Raw genomic sequence first — 15,603 nt, 5'->3', positions numbered from 1 at the left:
AGAGTCATTAACTTGTGAGATTTATTTCATTGTTCTTTTGATTTCTGAATTAGTTTTACAATCATAGAAAACATTATTCCCCAAGATGATCGGACATGTTCCTCTAAGATAACCATCATTGGTTACTTTGGGTCTGCGACCTTTCTCACGTGCACAGCAACACCTGTGATAATGAGGAAAAAGGGTACTTGGTCACACCGTTCCCCAACATGATCGAATATGTTCCTCTAAGATAACAACCTTCTGATACTATGGTTGTGATCGTGACATGATCACGACCACGAGGTGGTCCTGAATCCCAGAAATTGCGTTTCCATACTACTGATGACTGTAATAATCTCTGGATTAGAACCTTCACTAGCATTCCTTTATATGGATGACTTAATAGTTATAGGTTGTTCCGAAAAACGTATGCTTAAAAACTTAACAGACGTTTTTGAGAAATGTAGGAAATACAATCTAAAGTTACATCCATAAAAATGTTCATTTTTTATGCATGAGGTGACTTTTTTCGGTCATAAATGCACAGATAAAGAAATACTTCCAGATGACAAGAAATTTGGCGTCGTTATGAAATACCCTGCGCCGCAGAATGCGGACAGCGCTCGACGTTTCGTAGCATTTTGCAATTATTATAGGCGTTTCATAAAAAACTTCGCCGAATATTCACGGCACATAACAAGATTATGTAAAAAGAATGTTCCTCTGGAATGGACAGATGAATGCCAACAGCATTCCAATATTTTAAAACAAAACTCATGGAACCTAATTTGCTACAATATCCCGATTTCAGAAAAGAATTTTGTATAATTACTGATGCAAGTAAACAAGCGTGTGGAGCGATTTTAACTCAAAATCATAGCGGACTCCAACTTCCAATTGCATATGAATCAAGAGCCTTCACTAAGGGGGAAAGTAATAAGTGAACAACTGAGCAGGAATTAGCTGAAATTCACTGGGGAATATTACATTTTCGACCAAATATTTATGAAAAACACTTTACAATCAAAACAGATCACAGACAACCTGACACGTATGAGGCTAGAATTAGAGGAGTATGATTTCACAGTTGAATATATAAAGGGAAAAGACAATTATGTAGCTGATGCGTTATCAAAAATGACCACTAAAGAACTACAAAACGTTACTGGAAATATAATGAAAGTCACTACTAGATATCAAAATAGACAGAAATTCCGCGCGGAAAACAAACAAATAGAATGGCCCACGCATTCTATAGAGAAAGCTTCTAAGCCCAACGTATAAGAAGTCATAAACAATGACGATGTACATAAAGTAGTAGGTGCAGTAGTAGTGCAGTGGCTGCAAATGGGCGCCTGGTACTGTTCCCAACTTGGCTACTGCATGATTTGTTGGGTGTGGTCATGTTGAGCACCTTTGGGTACGAACAGTGACCTTGCATGTAAAAGATATGCTAAGCTTATTTGAACATGGTAGAAAAATTACTGCAGGATATGATGTTAGCGAATTATATACCAATGGAATCCTAGACTAAGGTAAATTTTTCAGGTATAAACAAAATCAGCCAACTCAAAATGGCGCCGTGGGAAAATATCTTTGAACATGTTGCAATAGATAATTTCAAACAAATGGGCAATAAGATATTGAATACATTAAGAGTAGCGCTACTCAACCCGGCGAGCCTTATAAAAAAACAAGATGTGAAAGAAGCTATACTGCTTAAATTTTATGACGATCCAATACAAGGAGGTCATACAGGCACAACAAAAATCTTGGCCAAAGTCCAGAGACACTATTAATAAACTAAAACTAAAAAATATGTCTAAAGATATAAAAGAGTACATTAGAAAATGTGCCAAATGCCAAAAGTCTAAAACGAATAAACATGCCAAGACCCCATTAACAATAACTGAAGCCCCACAAGGGACATTCGATAACGTAATTGTGGATACAATAGGTCTACTACCTAGATCAGAAACAGGAAACGAATATGCAGTTACATTAATCTGCGACCTATCTTGTCACAATACCTATACCAAACAGTCACTCGTTGTGAATGCATTGGTTTCTCCAAGGTGACGTGTGGAATTTCTGAGCCCCAAATGCGACAGTTTTGCTTATTAACATAACCACATAGGTGGAAATGGGCTTCATCAGAAAAAACAATTTTTCTGTAAAAATGGTCAGCTTCGACCAAGCGCTCCTGAGCTCATTCCGCGAACCGAAAACGCATTGGATGGTCATGCGGCTTAAGCTGCTGAACCAACTGAATCTAATATGGCTTTAGACGGAGGTCTTTGGTTAAAATCCGTTGCAGGGAAGTGCGCGAAATGTCTCAATCTTGAGCACAGTGTCGAGTTGACGTCGATGGATTTTCATTGACACTTTCGGCCACCGCAGCGATATTTTCGACCGACCGAACTGGACGAGCGCGTAAACGTGTTGTTTTATCTATCAACGATCCAGTCTCACGCACACGCTTCACAAAACTATCCATAAACTTCCTGGAAGGCGCTTTATTTTTTCCGAATTTTGACGGCAATTTTCTTGCAGTTTCGGTTGAAGACTCTCTACTTTGGAAAAAAGTTTTCAATATTTCCCAATTTTCTTCGAGCGTAAACTTAACCATTTCGTAAACCGCAAACCTTCTACTAAATAACTGACACATTGACAATGACATTCGAAATGTCAAAGTCAAAATTATTGATAGTTCAAAGAGCAAACGCTAGATGGGCCACCCTGTAGAACATTCAATGAATTCATAAGGTCTTATATATCAATAAACAAATATGATTGGGATGTTTGGCTCTCATACTTCACTCACTGTTTTAACACTACACCCTCTATGGCACATGATTGAAGTCCATATGAACTGGTATTTGGTAAACTTGCCTCTACAATTTAATAGCGTAGATAATATAAATTCGCTATGTTACCTAGATGATTATGCTAAAGAATCTAAGTTTAGACTAGAACTAGCGCATTCAAGAGCTAGACTAATGCTAGATTATAACAAAATAAAACAAAAAATTCGATACGATAAAAATAGCATAGATTTTGATTTGAAAATAAGAGACCAGGTTTTATTAAAGAATGAAACTGGTCATATATTAGAATTTAAATATATTGGTCGTATACAATAACGGATATAGGAGCAAGAGATATTATAACAATCTTCAGTAGTAAACATAAAAAACAAGTAGGTCGTAAAGATAGGTTAAGAATTTTTATTTCATATTCAGTTTATACGTAAATTTGTACTTCAAATTCAATTTATTCTAAAATTTTTATTTCATAATCACTTCATTTTTCCTATAAATAATTCAAGTATGGCCATACATAAAATAAGAAACATTAAAAAAAAGAAATAAAAATAAAAAAAAAATAAAATAAAAATATTAATAAAAAAAAACCTATATATATTTTTATACAATAAAGATACTAAAAAAAAAAATAACTTCATATTATTACATTATTTTTCTAAAGGAAGGAGATGTAGTATGTTCACATATCGAACTGTACTTAGTTTTACGCATTAATATTATTACATACACATTGTAGCACTTGGCCACACTTTGTATCCACAAATCAAAGTCCCATATCATAGACCCGCAGGAGGCCTGTCGGAAATGTGGTGGGAACGGACACTGTGCTCGAGGATGTCAAAACCAACGGATGTTATTCTGCTGGATATGCTGCAAGGTGAGTGTCAGGAGCGTCGATTGCTAACAACGATCAGGAAATGGCCAGCACTCTCAGCTGCAGGAAGGCGAGCGGGGATCGCACAATGCTACCTATCCAAACGAACTGTCTAGCTAATCGAGGAGGAGCAGCAGTTGTCCGCAGCAGTGACGATTGGTGGGAACAGCTACAAAGCCACAATCGACACCGGAGCAACGGCAAGCTTCGTTAGCGAAGAATTGGCGGACAATATTGCTGCTCTAGGAAGGATTACAAGGACGAGACGGCAAGCTTGGTTGACAGACGGAAGATGCGGCGGAATTAATGCGCAGCTCGAGGTGGAGGTCAAGTTCGGCAACAAACAAGTGACCGGAGTAGTGGATCCGTTGGTGTTGGGATGAAACTTCCTGACGCAAGTCGGAACCGAGATAAGGTGTGCTGGACACGAGTTCATAATACCTACCAGGAAGCGACACAATGGATGGCCCGAGGAGAAGCTATCGGTAGCATTCGTTCAACAGGACGATACCACAGCGTTCCTGGAAACCGAGCTGGCAGACTTCAACACAATGACGGGAACATCGAATGTGGCAGAGCACCAGATCGAAATGAAGGATGACAAGCCAATCAAGCAGATATACCACTCCGAGAATCCAAAAATCCGTGGGGAAATCAAGGCATCGGTGGACGAGCTTCTTTAAAAAGGGTTCATAAAGTTCAGAGACCATACAGCTCCCCCATCGAGGTGGTGAAAAAGAAGACAGGCAAGTGGAGACTGTGCCCCGCATAAGCTACATCCTAGATCAGCTAAGGGAAGCGCGGAACATCAGCAGTTTGGACCTGAAGGATAGGTACTGGCAGATCCCACAGTGCCAGGCAAAGGTCTATTTCAGTGGAAAGTAATGCCGTTCGAACTCCAGTCGGCGTCGGCAACGTTTCAGTGGGTTTTGGAACAAGTAATTGGCACCAACATGTCACCTCACGCATTCGCTTTCCAGGATGACATAATAGTGATCGGTCGCACGCTGGAAGAACCCAAGGGAAACCTAAGAGAAGTGATCCGGCGTGTAAAGGAAGCAAACCTGAGGCTGAATCCAGAAAATTGTCAAGGACACTGACAAGTACGGCACAACAACAGTAGCAAAATCGTATTATTCAAACATAATATAATGCTTCATGGTTACCCTAAGGATACCCCAAGGATACCCCAATGATACCCTAAGGATACCCCAAGTATACCCCAAACCCAACCGAGGTTTCGTGTAAGGGGAGCTCTGCGACGGTCAGGCATTAAAACACGAGAGGTCCAAATGAGCACCAGGATCACGAGGTCCGAAACGCGCAGGAGGATGGCGGCCCAGCAGGGATCCCGCCCGGGGCAAGGAAGGTCGGCGGGCCCTGAAGAGGATCCACGCCGTGGACTCCGAACCGGAACCCGTGGTGAGCTCCGATAGCGACGTGGAAATGGTGGGCGATCCCGTCGTCGAGCAGAGGGAGTGGCGGCTCCGGAAGGCAGCGACCGGCGACCGCATACCACCACGGACGGTGGACGTCAAGGCAGCGAGCCCAGAGTCCCGAGACACAGCCGCAGGAGCGGAACTCCAGTGGGGCCACGCGGAGGCGGTATGCCGGGTTCCGGGACCGGGAGACGGCGGAGGAGGAGCAGCAGCGGAAGAAGGAATAGGAGGCGCGGTGACAGGCCAGGCTGCGCCAGGTCCATGAGGAGGCTTCGGCGCGATGGCGGGACGTCCTTATTACCCCAAGGTACGCGGCCGAGGAGCCCAGTCCGGGCCGGAAGGAAGAGGACGAGCCCTGCGCGCCGTCCCCTCCGCGGTGGCTGCCGGAGGTGCCACCCACTCCCCGCTACGAGGGGAAGTGGTATGTCGACAAGGAACGGAATAGGGACGGAGGTGGTCACGCCTCCGTGGAGGCCAGCCCTGCCACCTACGCCACGGAACGGCGAACCCGAGCCTCAGCCGCACCCCTAGGAACTGACCGAGCCGCACACAGGGACAACTCGCCCGACACAGGCGGAGGAGCCCACGACGGTGCGAACAGAGGTACAGGCGGCCCACGAAAGCCGCAGCACGCTGGCGTTGGTTTTTTTTGTTTCTATTCCTTTGTACTTTGTTTCTTTACATCTACTAACAACTATACATGTAAGTGAACATAAACTGAAGAAGTTGTGCGGTACATCCGTAAAGCAATGCATCACTCAATCGCGGTACCTCAGCTTTCCTGAGTTTTCGCATTAGAGACGCTGCGAATTTGGCCGTCGCGTCCCCCTTCAGTTGGCCTCATAGCATGGTTGGCACTAGCGTGCTTGGGCTAGTGCTGAAACCGGTCGCTGTTTCCAAGGCTGTCCTGTCCTCTACGAGCCGCACGCGCTCGAATAGGACGTGGTAAGCGTCCTCCTCAATTCAAGAGCCGCAGATTGGGCATCCGTCCCTTGTGTCGTGTCCGTTTGACAGTTGACAGGAAGCATCCGTGTCCCCTCAAGATGCATACTTTCTAGCCAAGGACTCAAGACTGGAATGAGAGCGTGGGCCCAGCGCCCAGAGGTCGCGGAATCCAATCTCTCCTGCCACCATGAAATCGATCGCTCTCTTGCGGGCTGTCCTGCCTCGCGCCTAGATAGGTCGTCCTTGCTCGTGACCGTTTCCTCCACTTCTGACCAGCGATGACCATCCACGCATGTGTTTGCCATGTCATCCACTTCGGCTGTCGTCTTGGCCACGACGTCGTCCGCGAAGCCAGTCACGTTGGCAGGCATGGAAGCCCTCAGCACTCCGTCGTACATTGTTTCACAACAGGGGGCCCAGGACCGATCCTTGTGGCACCCCAGCAATAACGTCGTACTCTTTTGGGCCGACGCTCGCATCGAACAGCAGCACTCTTTCGCCAAGGTAGCTGTCGACTATCTTGATGAGGTACTCCGGGATCAGTTGCCGCCTTAGGGCCTGCATATTCCTTGTCCAGTTCGCCGTGTTAAAAACATTCTTGATGTCGAGAGTGATTAGTAGAGGGTATTTCTTTGGACCGCCTTTCCAACGCTTCCCGCGTATGGCTTCCGCTGCTATCCCGGTGACCGTTCGGATCGCGTCTAGTGTGGACTTTCCTTTCCGGAAACCAAACTGGGTGGGGGACAGACCATCAGCCGCATCTACGGCCAGATTTAGCCGTTTCGAGATAAGCTCCTCGAACACTTTGCCGAACACTTGCCAACTTTGTTCTGGGCCTTTATTGTTGTGCAGGGTGTGTCCTGCTTCAGCAACCTCGGCCTCCGTTATTTCCTCGATCACCCACGTAGGCCCCGTTTCGTACTGTGTACTCTCCTTGACGCTACAAATGAAACAATGTGTCAACAATCTCACGTAGGATTTCGATTTCCTGTTCGGTTGCGTCGCATAGCTTCGGGAAACAGTCCCGTTTGCTGTCCTGAATGGCGTGCTTCAGGGACCTCCTGGCTTGCTTAAAGGCGGCGTGTGCAGCCTCGGCCTTGTCCGTCCTATTTCACCGTTAAAGAGCTCTTCAGGCTCTGAGGCATTTCCTTCTAAGGGCTGCTATTTCGGAGTTCCACAAAGCATCCCTGCCCTGCACGCATTCTCCAGGCTGTCTGCTATCCCATCGGCATTGGTGCTCACGTCTGCTTCCGTAACGAAGTGCAAGTCCGCGAGGCACCTTCCCATCTCCTCGGCGTTCAGCGTCTCCTGGTGGTAGCCCTTGACTACTCTGTTCAGGCTTATTGTCCCGAGCGTATGCCCACTGTGGATAGAATTGCCTTGTGGTCGCTGGCCGTGCAGAAGTCGCCGGTTCTCCAGTGAGCGCACAAATGTGAGATCTTTGATAGACGCAGATCCAGCCCGATTAAAAGTCTCCTGCGTCCCTTCATTTAGCAGCGCAACGTCTAGCGTTGCAAAGGCCAGGATTAAGGTGCGCCCCCTGATGTTGGGCACCCCGATTCTTCGGGCCACAAGTTGAAATTGCCTGCGATGATAGTAGGGTAACGGCCCCTTGCATCGAAGGCGATCGTGTCCAGTGCACGGCTTAAGTACACCGTGGAGAGACTAGGTGCTAGATAGCAGGTGTAGACCCACGTTTCTCCTATTCGAGCTCGGACGAAACCCGAATCCTTACGCACGTCCAGGAATGATTTGCCGTTTCTTTTGCACAGTTGTATCGCGGCCTTCCCCGATCTGCCCGTTACCCAGTCGCTGTCGTTTTTGACTTTTTAAGGTTCGCTGGTTATAGCCAGATCAGCCTTACATTCCCTCACTGACTGCAGGAGTAGGTCCTGCGCAGCCCGGCAGTGATTCAGGTTTATCTGGACCACTTCCATTTGCGGTGTTTGGCTGCGGCTTTTTTTGCGGCGTAAGGACACCTCCTGCTTTCTGCTTGGTGGCTCCTCGACTTCGCTCCTCCTTCGGTGCATAAAAAGCATACGCTCTCGTTGGGACATTGAGCGATTTTGTGCACCTTGTTACAGCACTTGATACAGCACCCGCTGCTGCAATGTGCCCAATCTCCAGGCACTTGTAGCACCTGGGCTGCGAGTCCCTCTTCTTCACTTTGCAGATGGATCCAGGTCGCTAATCACCACCGTCTTGCCGTCGTCCCTACGGGTGGCCATAGCTATGACTTCGCTGAAGGTTTTGCCATTCGTCTCCACTATGAGGTCGTCCGGGCGGTGAGGCTTTCGGGCCCGCTTTATAGGAGCAGCCCTTCTCCAGACGGTGGTCGGGTCTTTTCCAGCGCTGCCTCTTGCGGCTGTTTTTTCTCGGGGGCCTCGGTTTTTGTTATGTTTCTCTTGTGGATGTCTCCTCTTTTTCTGCTGCGAACCCGGGGGCGCTCTTAGCGCAAACGATTGCGCTGGTGGAGCCGAGGGCTGTCCCCCGTCTAGAGCCGCGGTGGGTTGACTGAGCCTTTGCCACGGGTCTGTTTGCCCCGCTCTGGTGGCCTTGGGGTCTTGTGTCGCGTTTCGCGTTTCGCGTTTCGCCAGAACTCCGTTTGAGCGGCGTTGTCATGTTTCAGTCAAACCGGCGTCTGTTGCTCTTTGCTTTGCGTTTCGTGGGCTCTTTTTGCAGAGCTAAAGGAGATCAATGCCCCTTCTTGAAGGGTCTTCATCCCTGAGAACATCGCTTTCATGGTCACATTGATGTGACGCACCTGCATTACACTCGTGAGATGCAGGACTTCGTCAAGGAGCACTCCAATCTCCGCGAGCTGTCCCGGTCCACTGAGGTTCTTTTCCGCTTTGACCCTCTTTGCAGAGGTAGTTCTCTGCCCGCCAGTTGGGCTGCCTGGGTCCCTTAGGCGCTTGGTCACGTCCTGCACCTCATCATCTTCCCGTGGGGCGGCTGGCCCGTGGGTTTTTTCAGGACTTGTGACCGGCTGCTCCCGCGCCTTTGTTTTTGTACCTTCTGCTTAAACTTGGTGCATTCACTATCCAGGCGGCCAAGTTGACCACCGCCTCGCCAGGCTTATTGTTTGGAATGGGATTTATGGCTTCCAGAATTCGTGCCCTGGCCGTGGGGGTTCCCACGGGTTGATTTCCACTTGTGTTGTTGCCACCTGGAGTAATTTCGATTTTAGTCGACCTTCCTTCCTTACGTTGCATTTCATACCTACTGCCAGGTTGTTTGCATTTTATACCCGCTGCCAGGTGTTGTGACTGCCGGCCAATATGACACAGACGCAGACCACGCAGCCGCCCAGTATGCGTCAGACGCTACGTGGATTTTTGGCGATAGGATCGCTGTGCGCGGATCGAGGTTTCCGCCGGTGGCCGCGGATTTCCCCACGACTTTCCGATGGGGGTTATACCGCCTCTACTCGGTCGCCAGGGCCCCGTTTCACGGTTTCCGCGTTAGCGGGTGGTTGGCAATCAGTCAGCTCCTTAACATTTGGCACCAAGAAGACCTCTGCCATGCAGAAGTGATGTCACTCGTTCGATCCCGGACTCCTTGCCAAGAAGTTCGAGCAGCCGCCCTCAGATGTATGCTACTGCTGAGCGCCGATCGACAAGTGCCACCTGTAGAATGTAGCCATCGTCAGCTAGCAGCAACGCACAAATGTAGGCAATATATTCCTACGCTAGGCGCCGCACCAACACGACATCTACATGTAGGTTCTCAATCTAACATGGCAGGGAGCTTTTGTCAGCTTGCCCTGCGATCAGCTGATTCCTTTGACGTTATGCAACACGGCGTGGGAAGCTGAAGAGAATGTGCAACATCAATATTTTCCCGCCATCTAGAAGCACTCAAGAGAGTGTTTCTTGGTGCCGCTGGATTCCCGAGAAATCTCGATGTCGGCCTGGATGCCTACTGGACTTTTTCAGCGGAGCGCTGCATTCCGCACCTTCACTCACTGCACACCCAACTCACTCAACCTGTGGCGGCGATGGACGAGCCCAGGATTTGGGAGGAGGTCCCCCGAGGTGTGCCCTCGGAATCCCCGGAGAAGAGGCTGACCTGACGCGTGGGGACCCAGCGACACCGAGCACAGGGCCTTCCACACCGACGGTACGGAAGGAGAAGTCGCTGGAGAAGGGACCCTTGGTGTGGCCCGAGCAAACGGTCACCCGTAGACCCCCGCTGTTGGACGCCCGGAGTGGCGCGCCCGCTGCTGCAGTTCACCCGGCAAGTGTCGGCCCCGGAGGAAGGCGGTTGGCGCGAGATAGCCCGGAGCGAGTGGCCGGAGCGAGTGGCCGGAGCGAGTGGCCGGAGGGAGTCGAGGAAGCACCGCCGGTCGCGACGGCGCTGCGGAAGGGTAGCAGGTGGTGCGTCCTGGTCACCGAGGGCGGACGGAGGTACCGGGTGAGGTTGGGAGTCGCTGTCATCCGTGTGATCGCACAGTAAGAAAAAAACAAAATAATAAATTCCCTAGAAACACGGAGCGAAAGATATTGATTGGGGACGAGGGTACGGTGCTGGAGAAAAGAAAAAGAAAGGGGCATACATGGTCAGCTACAGCAAGAGCGAAGAGAAAATAAGAGGTTGAGCGCATACCAGGAAACGTGAGGAGTTTTGGTACTTACCTAGTGCTAAGGTCGAAGGGTAATGCCAAGCGGATGAAAGCTAGATCCTCTCTGCGCTCTCCAGTTTGCCACCAGCCCAGCGAAGGAGGGGTCTAGCGTGTAAAGGGCAACTGAAGGGCACAAGGAGAAATGAGTGAAGGAAAGCAAAAGAAATGCGAGATTTCTCACCAGAATAGAGGAATTTCGCTGCATCACCATTGCCTAGGGAAAGGGGCGGTTGTCACTAGACGATAGTGGCGATCGATGGGCGCAAGAAATTTTGAAAATATCAGCAAAAGGTGACACATCGCAACGAGCAGGTGGCAACGCTTCACTATCGGTATCGATCACGCATAGGGTGGAACTGGAAGGAAGAGGAAGAGCGACAAGACGTAAAGGCTAAACAAAGGACTCACAGGATAAAGCCGGAGAGAGAGATCGAGTTTCTTTTCGTCACCCGAAGAAAGCGGGGAATGTAAGGAGTTAAATAACTCCCCACATATAGAACAGAGATCGACTGTACGGAGGACTACCAGCTGCTGGATACGCAGCGAATACGCGTAGTAACGGTACTGCGGGAAAAGAGAGTGCAGTGAATACAATGCGAGAGAGTTTGGAGACTTCGGTTGAGAGAGCTTGGAGAATTCGGTTCGAGAGAGCTTGGAGGATTCCGTTCGAGAGAGTTTGGAGAGTACGAAGAAATAGAAATTTGAGAGAAAGAGCGAAGGGTTAACTGTAGATCGCCGCGCTTGGTACCCTAGTGTGGGGCCCTGTGCAGAGGGCGAAAGATCGAACGGCAAAACCGCGGACTTTAGACCCTGAAGTGGTGCCGTGTGCAGATGCCAAGAATTAACGGTACCAGGAGCCCTATATAAGTGGGTCCAGCGGTGGAAGCCGGATCAGTCGATCACGAGGAGTCAGTCCGCCACGATCAGTGAATTGTAAAAGTCGAAGTACTAAGTCAACCAGCAGCAAGTCAGTACATTTCAGTTTAATTTTTTTAGAGTGGCATATTTGCCTAACAAACTTGCACTACGTAGGAAGATAGGGAATCTAAATCTGAAATTTGAGCCCACTAGCTCTTATAGTTTTCGAGTTCACATGGCTAGATCGACTTGGCTAGTGATCCTGACCCAGAACATATACCCTTTATGAAGTGACATGGGCTTAGGCTTGGTTGCTCTCTGGTGCAGCACCTTGTGGCCTCTGAGCGGTACAGCTGCTCACAGTTCGATTTTAAAATTGATTTAATCGATGTTTTTAAATGACCGAAAAAATCGATTCTTTTTTTAAAGAATCGATAGATAAACCAGTCTGGTCACCTTAAAGAAATTTGAATTACATTCTTAAAACTATTTTTTAGAAGCCGATTGGGATTGGACAATCCAATTTTACTTTCAGTCAGTATGAAAGACCGCCGAGCTGCCTTAAAGGGTAAAAACGTTATCAAGCTGGTCCTCACCAGTGAGAACTGTTTGAATTTAATCAAAAAATAATCGTTTCATAAAAAGGTGAATTATTTACAGCTCTACTAGGCTGTGTTTAGTGGTGCTAATTAGCTACCTCTGGTTGCCAATGCTCGGCGGGCCTCACTGGTCGTCGGCTGTCCTAGCATCTTCTGCACGTGACCTGTCTAGGGACTGCGTCTTCGTCTTGCTTAACTCATTCTTGGGAGAACACTTCCCTTTCCTTTTCGAGCTCTTCGTGTTCGTCGGCAAGGATCATTAGTGTTACCAGGTCTTCGATCTTGTACTTTCTCAGGGATATTCTCATTATCGTGGTTAATTTCTCTTTGGTTATCTCGAGGGTTTTCCGCGGAGTACACACGAGTGGCTCCCAATATCCCGAAATTCTCGTTACATTCAACCTACGATCCTTACTGCCGTTTGATTGAGATAACCCATTTTAACACCTTGCCTTGCAATAACTCGCTTGAGATTTCAAGTTTAAGTCCAGGCCGTATGTAATCGCGGACCATTCGATCTGTTCCAAGATATCGAGTGGTCTCTCTGTACAATCGACTGCTTTACAATGACCTGCTTTTCGACTTAAGCGTAGTCGGGCGGGCTAGGTTCGGTGGCTCCTGAAATGTCTTTTCATCTCGGAACGTATTCCTTTTCACCCTTCCTGTTACATGCCTTTATTGCTAAGGCGTGCCATTAAGCCTTCTGGTTCCTGATGTAACGAATTTCTTTTCTGTGTTTTCTTGAAACGAAATTCGTGCAGCGTTCGTCACGCCAAGTTTATAGTAAACGTGACTGGGTATAGAATAACAGTAACGCAGAATTCGGGGTATGAGGCGTTAGTTTATGGCTTGTGATATAAAGCTTATTGTATGTCTTGGCATCGTCTCGTTGTTTCCGCGCTCCGGGTAATTTCGCTTTCCCGTCCGGTTCCGCCCGTAGCTCACTCAGCTTCCTCTGAAGTTCCGTCCGGTTTATGCGAGCAGTCTCTGTAGCAAACGCCCAGAGAAAGTCAAACTTCCTTTAAGAACCTCAGCTACTTGTGTCCCAATTCGGCGACCTATGCTGTCCCGCACATCTCGACGTAAAGGTCTTGATCCTTGCTGACTTCTGAACTTCTCCTGTTACCGTTAATCCTCGGCCTCTCCTTGTCTCTTGTCACACCAGGGTCTAAAGTACACGGTTTGAACGTTTGCACTCTGTACCGTTTTTTCGTTTGCTCACGGCAGGTGCTCTTTCTTCTTTTACCAACTTTATCTGACTGATGTCGTTTGGCTATGTCTACTCTCTATCTCTCTCTTTCTCTCCACTCCCTCCTCTCTTTTTCCTCGTACTCTCCAAACTCTTTTTCCTGCAAATGCCTTTATTACGCGAATTCACTGCGTTCTAAGGAACTGCCAGGTTATTTATTTAGGTCAGTTATTCTTGGCTTTATTTGTGCGGAGTTTTTCAACTCCTTACAATATTTATAACTGAGGGACTAATTTGAGTGAAAGACGATATGACTAGATGGTCGGTACACTATCCTCTACCTGTTCATAATTTATTTATTTATTTATTTTATTTACAAATATCGACAAAATTTATCTCTTTTATATAGTTAATAACACCAGTTTACAAAAGAAAATTGATGAAATACGCCTTTCAGGAAACCTTTGTTTTCCGGTAAGATACATCTCCCTGATTAAGAAAAGGGCACTTAAAATTTTTTCTATGGTACCAATTTTTTTTAAAGTGTAAAAAACGTTTTTAGCACTTTTTTATTTTCTAACTCGAGTTGCGATAAACCGAATTCGGTCATTAAGGACTCATTTTACAGGTAATAGAATGCCCTTTAACTTTCTTATACACATCATTAAGTTCCATTCATTAGTTCAAAAGCTACACTTCGTCAAAGTTGAAAAATTTGGAAAAAAATCAAAAACGCTGGCATAAATGGCTTCTTTAAAAATACACGCGTAAAAACCGAAATTAGTTTTATGTTTTTTTCTTGATGGCTGAACCATAACGGAGAATATGCGCCATAGATCACGACAATCCGTTGGTAAATCGATTTTTAACAGATTTTTAAACGTATATACCCAAGTTCATTATTCGGGAGCAGCGGCCGTTAAACGTTATGTTAAATTTTCAGTGTTGGGGAACGTAAGAATTTGGTGCAAGTTGTTATGCATAACGTCAGTTTCCTTGCTAAAAATATATGAAAATGATTTCCTCGTAACTGCAATCGCATACTCTTTAGCTTGCCCAGCGCTATAGCAAAGAAACTGACGTTATGCATAACAACTTGCACCAAATTCTTACGTTCCCCAACACTGAAAATTTAAAATAACGTTTAACGGCCGCTGCTCCCGAATAATGAACTTGGGTATATACGTTTAAAAATCTGTTAAAAATCGATTTACCAACGGATTGTCGTGATCTATGGCGCATATTCTCCGTTATGGTTCAGCCATCAAGAAAAAAACATAAAACTAATTTCGGTTTTTACGCGTGTATTTTTAAAGAAGCCATTTATGCCAGCGTTTTTGATTTTTTTCCAAATTTTTCAACTTTGACGAAGTGTAGCTTTTGAACTAATGAATGGAACTTAATGATGTGTATAAGAAAGTTAAAGGGCATTCTATTACCTGTAAAATGAGTCCTTAATGACCGAATTCGGTTTATCACAACTCAAGTTATAAAATAAAAAAGTGCAAAAAACGTTTTTTACACTTTAAAAAAAATTGGTACCATAGAAAAAATTTTAAGTGCCCTTTTCTTAATCAGGGAGATGTATCTTACCGGAAAACAAAGGTTTCCTGAAAGGCGTATTTCATCAATTTTTTTTTGTAAACTGGTGTAATGTTTTCACAATTCTTTCTGCACCACAACATTAAAAGATTAAAGGCTATACTTTTAAAAAATATTTTTAATAACGCGTAATAAAAATACATTTGAAGCTAAAATAAATATATGAAAAAAAAAGCTTAAATATGGACAGATTGGATGTTTAAGTGGTTGGTTTTTCACCATATCGATCAATTCTGATTGTGAACCGAAATAAAGTGTCATTGCCAAAAATCCTTAACGCTACCAAATTTTTGAAAATCATTATATTTTACATATATTGCATACTTACTTGTATCAATTTCAACTGTACAGTTAAATATTGTACAGAAATTTAAAACAACACGAGTCTCAGTGCCATCAATGTAAACATTTTGAAAATCGGAGTCCTTGGTCACACCTATGTCTCGTGCATTTGTTTTTGTATTCTGAAGAGGGATTAAAATATTAGGCTTAACCAGAGAGAGAGCTAACTTCGGCAAAGCCGAAGCTTCTATACCCTTGAACCTAAATCCATATTATGAACTTACAGTAACCATAAAATATACCTTTCAATTTTATAAAGAACCCAACCAAATTTTAAAATTAAAAAAAAAATTTTAAGATCGCAGCTTTGAATAGAATAAATAG

The 15,603-nt window shown here is 46.0% G+C and overlaps 1 protein-coding gene across 1 annotated transcript in view; it reads right to left on the bottom strand.

Annotated features, from left to right (window-relative positions):
• The window catches only part of Ir41a (Ionotropic receptor 41a), a 170,689-nt gene extending 155,294 nt beyond the window's left edge, over positions 1–15,395 (bottom strand). Inside the window, exon 1 of the mRNA XM_070998944.1 lies at positions 15,266–15,395. The gene's annotated coding sequence lies outside the window, so the exon portion shown is untranslated. The remainder of the gene's footprint in view (positions 1–15,265) is intronic.
• Positions 15,396–15,603: the final 208 nt, after the last annotated feature.

Source organism: Drosophila suzukii, unplaced genomic scaffold, assembly GCF_043229965.1.
Source record: "Drosophila suzukii unplaced genomic scaffold, CBGP_Dsuzu_IsoJpt1.0 scf_14, whole genome shotgun sequence".
NCBI lineage: Eukaryota > Metazoa > Arthropoda > Insecta > Diptera > Drosophilidae > Drosophila > Drosophila suzukii.
This window is presented reverse-complemented; position numbering and strand designations above follow the sequence as displayed.